Source organism: Callorhinus ursinus, unplaced genomic scaffold (assembly GCF_003265705.2).
Source record: "Callorhinus ursinus isolate GAN/ISIS: 27379988/994484 unplaced genomic scaffold, GSC_fseal_2.0 scaffold16, whole genome shotgun sequence".
In the NCBI taxonomy this organism is placed as follows: Eukaryota; Metazoa; Chordata; class Mammalia; order Carnivora; family Otariidae; genus Callorhinus; species Callorhinus ursinus.
Genome location: NW_027397078.1, coordinates 4,020,363 through 4,031,671, shown reverse-complemented (window position 1 = coordinate 4,031,671; position 11,309 = coordinate 4,020,363). Strand labels below are relative to the sequence as shown.

The following is an 11,309-nucleotide window of genomic DNA, read 5'->3' as shown; positions in this document are numbered from 1 at the left end:
ACATGCCTGGGGTACTAGAGATATACCAGAAAATAAAGTAGACCACATCTCTCTCTTCATAGACTCTGCACTATACATGGGAAACAGATAATATAGAGATGAATACATGTATATCAACGTTGTGTGAAGAAGTAGTATGAGGGGAAACAGAGCAAAGTGAGCAAATAGAGATAGACTGGGGTTACTATTTTAACTAAGGTGGCTAGTGAGGGCCTGTTTGATGGGGCAAAGTTTGAGCCTGAAGGAAGTAAGGAAGCAGGCTATCGACAATCTTGGTGACGGTATTCTAGACAAAAGGAGACAGGACCGTGTTTGGTGTGTTTAAGGAACAGCAAGGAGCCATTATGGATGGAGGACACTATGTGAGGAACAGTCTGGTGGGAAGTGAAGTAGAAGAGGTGGTGAGGAGACCAGATGAAGTAGGGCCTTGAAAACCCATGGAAAGTACCTGGCTTTTATTTTAGGTAAGAGGCAAGTCACTGGCAGAAAAGAGCAGGGAATAGGCATGACCTGATTTATGGTAGAGAAGGCTTCCTCCAGCAAGCTGGACTAGATGGGGAGAAAGCATGGAAGCCAGCAACCAGATGATCAAAGCATGGACTAAAGAGGTAGAGGTCAGATTTTTGGATTTAATTCTAAGACAGGGCCACCAGGATTTGCCAATTGTTTGAATGTGTCAGAAAGATGAGTTAAAGATGACTGGGATTTTGAGCAGCCAAGAAGACTGGAGTTGCAATTTATGAGGTGTGGGAGGCTACAGAGAGAACAGATTGGGGTAGGGGTGTGGGTGGTTAATCACAAATCCAGTTAATTGATGTCATAGCATGGCTATATGCTGATGGGAGTGATGCAGCCCAGAGTTAAAAAAAAAAAATCACATAGGAGAGAGGGGTGAATTTACGAAGTGATGTCTATGAGATATGACAGGGGTCGAGATCTACTGTTGGCCCTAGGTAAGGGTGTAAACAATATCAGCTATTGCACTGGGAGCTTATGCCCTGTAACACACTGCACAAACATAAGGCCCCATTAAACAGAACTTTGTTAACTAAACTGATGAATATTCTAGCTGTTGCATTCTTTGGGGGCTAACTATATTTTCCAGTTGAACTAAACCAATGAATTAAAAGGTCTGAAAGGCCACAGCAATGACACAGTACATATTGGATTTGTGCTCCACGGAATCATCCTCCAACATGGAACTGCAAATTTAAATATCATCTGGCCCTTTTAAGATTATATTCATGTCTATGGTGTCCCTTGATCCTTAACCTTTAGGGAAGGTAAGCATTATAATTGCTTTTTGGTAGATGAAAAAAACAGACGCCCAGGATTCTAAAGGGTTTCCCTAAAGTCACATAGCTTATTAGGACAGAATTAGGACTTGAACCTGGGTTTCCTGTCTGACCCCCCTGGGGTTCTTCCTAATAACTGGGATCTCAGTCATATTCTGTACCTGCCTTCTAGATCTTGTCCCTGACCCAGAGAAGACTCACACACAGTTCCAAAGGGGCATTTCCCCAGCCACTTGGCCTGTCAAATTCACTGATTTCCCCTGATTATTTTCTTCCTCATTCTCATCCTCAGCATAATAGAAAAGGCTATTATAACCTTCTCTTAGGAAAGTGATTAATTATGGGGAGAAAGACCTGGCTTCCTGTCAGGATGCATAAAGAAGACCATTTCTCTGTCCTTCCTGGGAAAAAGAGGAAAAAGAAAAAACCTGTTGCCATGGTTCTTTCTGATTTCCTGGCTTAATGCTCCCGGTTTGCCCCCAAGGGAACTGAAGGAGATTGACTCTTCAGGCAGTCTAGATAAGCAGAGAAGCTTCCAGATGTTTATTTAGGGGTTATAGTGCAGATTTCACCTTTCTTTTCTTTCTCCCCCCCCCCATTTTTCAAAAGCATGTCAAGGGGGTTGTAGAATTCATACTATCAAACTTGTCAAAAACAGATGAGACAAAAAAGATGAAGGAACATCAAGGAATGAGGATTTGGATGATTTTGAAGTAAGATTAGAGACAAAGGCCATAAAGCCTTACACATCTAGAGATCGCCTGCAAACTTGGCTCTGAGCTGCCCAACAGCCAAAGTAAAAGGGTAAATATGACCAGTACAATGTCCACAAATGCCCATGAGATTATAACAAACCGCGACTGCAAATTGATCCAGGTGAAAAGCTTTTTGTTTGGCTGGATGCATTTCTCAAACTTTTTGGTCTCAGGACTGCTTTATACTCTCAAAAATTCGTGAGGATGCCAAAGAACCTATGTTTGTGTGGGTTATATCTATTGATATTTACTTTATTAGAAATTAAAATGACAACTTTGAGAAATGTAAATTTATTAGTTTGTTTAGAAATAATAAATCCATCACATGTTGACATATTTCCCAAAACAAAAAATTTAGTGTGAAGAGTAGAATTGTTTTACCTTTTGGCATTTAAGTTTACATTTTACATTTAATGTCTGGTTTAATAGGAGACAGCTGGGTCCTCATATTTGCTTCTGCATTCTAGCTGTTAAGACAATTTTGGTTGGTGATGAGCACTGGATGTCATATGTAAGGGTTGAATATCTAAATTGTACACCTGAAACTAATATTACACTGTACATTAACTAACTGGAAAAAGAAGACACATTTTGGTTGAGGTATATGAAGAAAATCTGGCATTACACGTTACATTCAATGACTATATGTCATTGAAAAATGGAAGAGTATTGAAAGAGCCTTTTTGATAACTGTTGATATTCTTCTTTGATACTACAACACACATTGACAAGTGGCTATTTCTTAAAAGATAGTTACAATGTGGAATCTGAAAGTATATCAATGAACTTCTCATATGCTATTGGGTTACAATCTATTGCTGTAGCCTGTATTTTGAATGGATCTTTTACCCATGCGTGATTTTGTAGCATCGTGCATTGGTCATTTGGAAAATACTGGTTCACTGAGTTTTGTAGATCTTCTAAATGTTGACACATTTCATTATGTGATATCAAAAAACCATGTTCGTTAATATCACCACCAATCTCATTAGAAAGTCTTTCACTATTGGGAAGCTGTCAAGCTCACAGTAGCAGATACACGTTTTCCAAATTTTTAATTTTCAGCTGAAGCTCAAATTTTATCATTGGCAACAAATACTGTCAGTTGTTTTCCTTTTTGTTTTTTTAAAGTTTATTTATTTGAGCAATCTCTATACCAAACATGGGGTTCAAACTCATGACCCCGAGATCAAGAGCCGCCTGCTGTACCAACTGAGCCAGCCAGGTGCCCCTATCAGTTGTTTTACTTGAAGTGACTGGCTACTACTGTTCATTTTGAAGAAAATGTCTGCGAAATACCTAAATCTAAATAACCATAGCTTGACTATTACTTGGTTGTTCTTCAAGTGAAAATGGCGTTTGAAGAAAAGAGTTGACTTTTGCTCACAACTCAGTTGCACAAGTGCTTTCCTATAGAAAACCATCATGCTTCTGTGTGCACTGGAATTGCTTTATTCATGCTTTTCCATTTCATCACACGGAGCGTCATTCTGTGTACTCAAAGGCTGAGATTGAATAAAATTAATATCTTAGTTCAGTATCAAGTACCTTCTTAAATAAAGTTTTCTTTTTTGTTTTCATTTTTTTTTTTTAAGATTTTATTTATTTATTTGACAGAGAGAGATACGGCGAGAGAGGGAACACAGGCAGGGGGAGTGGGAGAGGGAGAAGCAGGCTTCCCACGGAGCGGGGAGCCCGATGTGGGGCTCGATCCCAGGACCCTGGGATCATGACCTGAGCCAAAGGCAGACGCTTAACGGACTGAGCCACCCAGGCACCCCTGTTTTTGTTTTGTTTTTGTCTTTGTTTTGTTTTGTTTCTTTCTGCCTGTGTTTCTTTTTGCTTTGTTTTGTTTTTAACTGTGAGGGTATGGCAGTGAAGAAGAGGAAGATGACCACTGCTAGTATAGTTGTTGCCACTGTCTCAATTCATGTTAAGGCACCAGCTTGCCCCAGGCATGCAAATGTCAAACCGTGAAAGAGGCATTAGTAATCTTAGTGTTAATAAGTATAATTATATATTAGTATACATCTAGAATAATTAGCCTCAGTATCAATATGCAAATAGAACTGTCCTTGGGAACCATCTGAAAAGGTCTCTGTAGAGCACTTTGTGAGAACTACTGATCTAGAGGAAAGGATGGACTGCATGTCCAATAGGTAATTAAATATATATATATATAAATTGTATATATTTATAAATTTTGGACACATATATTCAGGTAGTACATTATAACATATTTTTTAATTAAACTTTTTCTTTTGATATTGTAGATTCACATGCAGTTGTAAGAAACAATAGGAAGAGGGGCGCCTGGGTGGCTCAGTCAGTTGGGCAATCGACTCTTGATATCAGCTCAGTTCTTGATCTCAGCTCATGGTTGTGAGCTCAAGCCCCTCTTTGAGCTCCATGCTGGGTGTGGAGCCTAGAAAGGAAGGAAGGAGGGAAGGAAGGAAGGAAGGAAGGAAGGAAGGAAGGAAGGAAGGAAGGAGGGAGGGAGGGAGGGAGGGAGGGAGGGAAGGAAGGAAGGAAGGAAGGAAGGAAGGAAGGGAGGAAGGGAGGGAGGGAGGGAAGGAAGGAAGGAAGGAAGGAAGGAAGGAAGGAAGGAAGGGAGGAAGGGAGGAAGGAGGGAAGGGAGGAGGGAAGGGAGGAAGGAAAGGAGGAAGGAAGGAGGGAAGGAAGGAAGGAAGGAAGGAAGGAAGGAGGGAAGGAAGGAAGGAAGGAAGGAAGGAAGGAAAGAAGGGAAAGGAAGAAAGGGAAGAGATCTTGTGTATCCTTCACCCAATTTCCCTAATAGTAGCATCTTCCAAAACTATAGTACAATATCACAACCAGATTAATGATATTGATACAGTCAAGATACAAAACATTCCATTACCACAAGGATATCCTTGTGTTGTCCTTTTATAGTCATGCCCACTTTCCTCCTTATTGCCTTCTATCTCTCACCCCGACTGCTGGCAACCATTAATCTATTTTCATTCGATGTTTTTTCATTTCAGTAAGGTTATAAATGGTTATAAATGGAATCATATAATATGTAACCATTTGACATTTTCACTAAGCATAATTCCCTGGAGATCATGCATGTTGTTGCAGGCATCAATATTTTATTCCTTTTTTAAAAGAATTTATTTATTTATTTTAGAGAGAGAGTGCACAGGAGAGAGTGTGAGTGGGGGGAGGGGCAGAGGGGGAGAATCTTCAAGCAGACATCCCGCTGAGCGCAGACCCCCCCCCCCCACACACAAGGGGCTCAATCTCACAACCCATGAGATCATGACTGGAGCCAAAACCAAGAGTCAGATGCTCAACCAACTGAGCCACCCAGACACCCCTATTTTATTCCTTTTTATTGCTGAGCAGTATTCCAGTGCATGGATATATAGTTTACCTCATCAACCTTTGAAAGGCATTTGAGTTGTTTCCAATTTTGGGTTATTATAAATAAAGTTGCTATGAAGGTTCATATACAGGTTTTTATGTGAACATAAGCTGTCATTTCTCTGGGGTGAGTGCTCAAGAGTACAATTGCTGGGTTGTTTGGTAATTGCATGTTTATAAACTGTCAAGCTGTTTTCCAGAGTGGCTGTACCATCTTTCATTCCCACCAGCAAAGTGTGAGTGATTCACTTTCTCTACCTCCTTGTCAGCATTTGGTGTTGTCACAGTTTTTAATTTTAGCCATTATGATAGGTGTATGGTGATAGCCCATGTTTTAATTTCTATTTCTCTAATGGATAATGATGTTGAATGTCTTTTCATGTGCTTATTAGGATCTTTATATTCTTGTCATCAAAATGTCTATTCATGTCTTCCCCATTTCCTCATGGGACTGTTTCTTTTTTTATATAGTTCTTTATAAATTCTAGAAACTTGTCCTTGTTTTTCTTCTAAAATTTTATAGTTTTACATTTAACATTTAGGTCTGTGATCCACCTTGAGTTGTTTTTGTATAAGGCAGGAGACAGCTTGAGGTTAACTTTTTGCCTATGAATGTCCAATTGCTCCAGCACCATATGTTGACTTGCTTTTGTACTTTTGTCCAAAATCAGTTTGACATATTTGTGTGGGTCTCTTACTGGGTTCTCTATTCTCCATTGAGCTATGTATCTATCCCTCCAACTATTACCTGACACTGTCTTGATTACTGTAACCTATATAGTAAACCTTAAAATAAGGTAGAGTGATCACTCACACTTTATTCTTTAAGATTAGTTTAGCTATACTAGGCTTCCTTAGCCCATGGCTTCCATTTAAATTTTACCATAAGCTGGTCTGTGTCTACAAAAACTTTGCTAGTATTTTGATAGAAATTGCATTAAACCTACAGACCAACATAGGAAGAGTTGACATCTTTACTCTGGGTCTTTTGTGTTTCCATATGAATTTTAGGGCTGTTTTTTTCTATTTCTGTGAAAAAAATGCCATTGGAATTTTGATAAGGATTGAATTAAATTTGTAGTATGAACATTTTAACAATATTAATTCTTCCAATCCATATATTTCCATTTATTTGTGTCTTCTTCAATTTCTTTCATTAATGTTTTATAGATTTCAGTGTACAGATCTCTCACCTCCTTGGTTAAATTAATTCTTAAGTTTTTTTATATTATTATAAATGAGATTGATTTCTAAATTTCTTTTTCAGGCAGTTTGTTTTTAGTATATAGAAATATAACTGATTTTTGTATGTTGATCTTGTATCATACAACTTTAACGAACTCATTTTTTAGTTTTAACATTTTTTTTGGTGGAGTCTTTACAATTGGCCGTATATAAAATTATGTCATCCACAAAGAGAGACAATTTTACTTCTTCCTAATTTGGAGGCCTTAAAAATGTTTTTCTTGCCAAAATGCTCTAACACTTCAAATACTATATTGAATAGTTGTGGCGAGATTAGGCATCTTTGTCTTGTTTTTGACCTTAAGGGAAAAGCTTTCAGCTTTTCACTGTTGAGTATGATGTTAGTTATGGGCTTGTCATATGTGGCCTTTATTATGTTGACATACATTCCTTCTGTATCTAATATGTAGAGATTGTCATGAAAGTGAGTTGAATTTTGTCAAATGCTTTTTCTGTACCTACTGAGATGATCATATGATTTTTATCCTTCATTCTGTTAATGTGGTATATCCCACTTATTGATTTGCATATGCTAAACCATCCTTACTTCTTAGGTATAAATCCAACTTGATCATGGTATATGATCTTTTTAATGTGCTTTTGAATTCAGTTTGCTAATATTTTGTTGAGGATTTTTGCATCTATGTTCATTTGGGATATTGGTCTATAATCTTTTCTTACAGTGTTCATAACTGGCTTTGGCATCAGGGCAATGGTGGGCTTATAAAATGAATTTGGAAGTTTTCCTTCCTTTTCAGTTTTTTGGAATATTTCGAGAAGGATTGATATTAATTCTTCTGTTTATAAATGTTGGTTAGAATTCACCGCTGAAACTATCTCAAGTTGGGCTTTTCTGTGTTTGTGGGTTTTTGATTACTGTTTCAATCTCCTTACTCATTATTGCTCTGTTCAGATTTTCTGTTTCTTCATGATTCAGTCTTGGTAGTTTGTATGTTTCTAGGAATTTATCCATCTCTTCTAGATTTTTCAATTTGTTGGCATATAAGTGTTTGCAGTAATCTCTTATGACTCTGTATTTCTGTGGTATCAGTTGTAATGTCCCTTCTTTCATTCATAACTTTATTTATTTGAGTTTTCACCCTATTTTTCTTAGTCTCACTAAATTTTGTCAATTTTGTTTATCTTTATAAAAAAATCAACTCTTAGTTTCATTGATTTTTCTCTATTGTTTTTGTAGCCTCTGTTTTATTCATTTATGCTTTAATCTTTCTTATTTCCTTTCTTCCGCTAACTTTTAGCTATTGGATTATGGACCCACCCTACCCCAGTATGACATCATCTTAACTTACTTCTGCAACGACCCCATGTAATATAATAATTTATGAGATATATATTTGATCAGATGACCAAAATATATTTCTCAGTTATATTTGATCTTCATCCACAATTCCTGAAAATGCTTCAAAGCCATATGGGTGAAACAAGTGTCTTGTTATTAATGAAGGTGACTTTTGGACCCTACCCAAGTGGGGGCCATTTGCCAGGAGGACCAATTATATGATTACAGGGTTGGAATTTTCAGTCCCATGCCCTGACCTCTGGGAAGGGGAGTGGGGCTGGAGGTTGAATCGGCCAATAGCCAATGACTAAGTCAATCATGTCTGTGTAATGAAGCTTCCATAAAAACCCAGCAGGCTTTTGGTCCTTTATGAAGACTTTCCATGCTTGGGAAACCAGAATGCTTCCATGTGCCATGAAGCCAGACCCCAAGCTCCATGAGGACAGAAACTCCTTGAGAACTTGCCCTAGGTATCTCTTCATCTGGTTGCTGATTTGTATTCTTTATCATATCCTTTAATAAACTGATAAATGTAAGTAAATGTTTTCCTGAGTTCTGTAAGTTACTCTAACAAATTAATGGAACCTAAGGAGAAGGTCACTGGAATCTCCAGTTAGCTTGTTGGTCAGAAGCCCAGGTAACAGCCTGGGGGCTTGCAACTGATGTCTGAAGTTGGGGATGGGGAGCAGTCTTGTAGGACTGAACTCTTAACCTGTGGAATCTGATGCTCTCTGCAGGTACATAGTGTCAAAATTGAGTTGAATTCTTGGATAACTTGCTGGTATCTGAGAATTGTTTGGTGTTTGTCCAGGAACCTCAAAATACCCTATTTCCAAAAAAGGTCACATTATTCTGAGGTACTGGGGGTTAGGACTTCAACATATCCTTTTTGGAGGGACACAGTTCAACCCATAACTCCTACTTCTGTTGCTGTCTTTGAAGTGAGTTTTTTATAGATAGCATACAGCTGGATCACATTTTATTTACCAATCTCTGTCTTTTAATTATTTTATTTAGATCAGTTATATCTAAGGTAATTATTGATATATTAAGATTTAAGTCTTCATTTTATTATTTGTTTTCTGTTTGTTTTCTCTGTATCTTATTTTGTTGTTTCTCTTTTGGGCCCTCCTGGAGGTTATTTGAACATTTTTCAGTATTCCATCTTAATTTGTTTATATTTTTTAGCATATTACTTTGTATAATTTTCTTGGTGGGTTTTCGAGGAATTATAAAATGCCTATGTAACTTATCATAGTTTGGTATCTACCTTTAGCCCTCTGAGTTACATATAGAAAACTTACTTCCACTTAGGTTCCTTTACTCTCTGCACTTTTTAAATGTAACTGTCTGAAGCATTTCTTGTACATACATTGAATCCTATGTCCAATAATGTTATAACTTTTGCTTCAACCCTCAAATATGATTAGAGAATCTCATGAAGATAGTCTATTGTAGTTCCCCCTAAATTTTTTTACCTAGTCCAATGTTCTTCTTTTCTTAATGAAGTTCTGATTCTTATGTTATCATTCCTTTCTGTTTAGAAAAATGTCTTTTAACCATTCTTTAAGGGTATATTTGCTAATGACAAATTTCCTAGTTTTGTTTTACCTGAGGATATAGTTCCCCTTCATTCTTGATATAGAATTCATAGTTGAAGTTTCTTTTCTTTCAGCACTTGAAAAATGTTGCTCCACATCATTTTGGCCTCCGTGATTTCAGATGACAAATCCATTGCCATTCTTTTTTTTTTTTTAATTTAAATTCAATTAGCCAACATATAGTCCATTGCCATTCTAATTGGTGTTTGCCTACAAGTACTGCATTGTTTCTCTCTGGTTACTTTCAAGATTTTTTTCTTTGCCTAATTTTCAGAAGTTTAACTATGACATGTCTTGCCATGGGTTTTGGGGGGATTCATCCTATATGGAGTTGACTCTGCTTCTTGAATCTGTAGGTTTGTCTCCCACCAAATTTGGAGAGTTTTCAGCCATTATTTTATCAAATTCTTTTTTTTTTTTTAATCTTACTCTGTTTCTCCTCCCCTTCTGGGATTCTAATCATACAAATGTTACCTTTTTGGCTATTTTCCCCTGAGATTCTGTTCATTTTGTTTCATTCTATTTCCTCTCTATTATTCAGATTAGGTAAATTCTATTGATTTGCCCTTAAATTCACTGATTCAATCCCTTGTCATCTCCACTCTATTATTAATCCCATCCAGCAAGTTTTTATTTTGGTTATATTTTTCAGTTCTATAACCTCCATTTGGCTCTCGTTTATAGTTTCTATTTCTTTACTGAGATATTCTGTTTTTCATGTTTCAAGAGAATTCATAATTGATTGTAGAAGCATTTTTACAATGGCTGTTTTTAAATCCTTGTCAGATAACTCCAACATCTGATTCATCTTGGTACTAGGGTCTGTTAATTGTCTTTTTTCATTCATTTTGTGATTTTCCTGGTTCTTGGTATGATGAATGATATTTCATTGCATAAAATATACTTTATATTTAGGAGCTTATAAAACTCTGGATCCTATTTAATTTTTTTTTTAAGCAGGCAGTTCTCCTGTTGACACGTAGCAGGAAAACCTAGTGGGTGTGTATGTTTAACTTGCCACTGACTCCCACTAGGTCCTACTGACACCACCCCAGCAAAGATGAAATGCTGACTTACAGTGCTTTAGCACAGATGGATGAAGTGAAAGTTCAACTCCACTCTTGTTCGTGCAGACATCTTCCCTGTGAAAGTAGAATGTTGAATCACACTTCCTCATTGTCTCCAAGCAGAGGTGTAAGCTCAGCTGTTTGCTGGGCCTTTTTGACACCAAGAAAGAGGAGGGTGGGAAGTGAAATACCAACTAAAACTTCCCACCACCTTGTTCTGCCTTGTCAAAGCTGGGCAGGAACTCACCACTGACACTACCCCAGCTGGGAAATCTAACACTCCCTGGGTCCAGGATGGAATGGACTATCAGCTGCGTGTTTAATCCTGCTGACATTCTCCTAACAGGGAAATTGGATCACTGCTACTTCCTTCTGCTGGGTAAGGGATGGAAGATCAGCTCCTTGCTCAGCTGATCAGCACCATCCAACAAGGGAATCAGAATGTACTCTCTGCTTCTGCCAGGTTGGAAAGTAGGGCGAAGTGGAATGTCAGCCTCCTGAATAGGATAGGCATTTCCTGAAAGGATTTCTGTTGTTATACCACTCTTTTCCAAGTACTTTGGCTAGAGAGAATAGGCTTTCTTGGTGCTTATTTGTCTGAGCCTGCTGGCAGTTCTGGCTTGGAGGCTTCTGCGACACCCTATCTAGGATATAGGGAAGGC

The 11,309-nt window shown here is 37.7% G+C and overlaps 1 long non-coding RNA gene across 1 annotated transcript in view; it reads left to right on the top strand.

The window, feature by feature from the left end:
* Positions 1 to 10,896: 10,896 nt before the first annotated feature.
* LOC141374305 (uncharacterized) overlaps positions 10,897 to 11,309 on the top strand; it is a 29,797-nt gene continuing 29,384 nt past the window's right edge. The window contains exon 1 of the long non-coding RNA XR_012381084.1: positions 10,897 to 11,026. This is a non-coding gene — a long non-coding RNA (uncharacterized lncRNA). The remainder of the gene's footprint in view (positions 11,027 to 11,309) is intronic.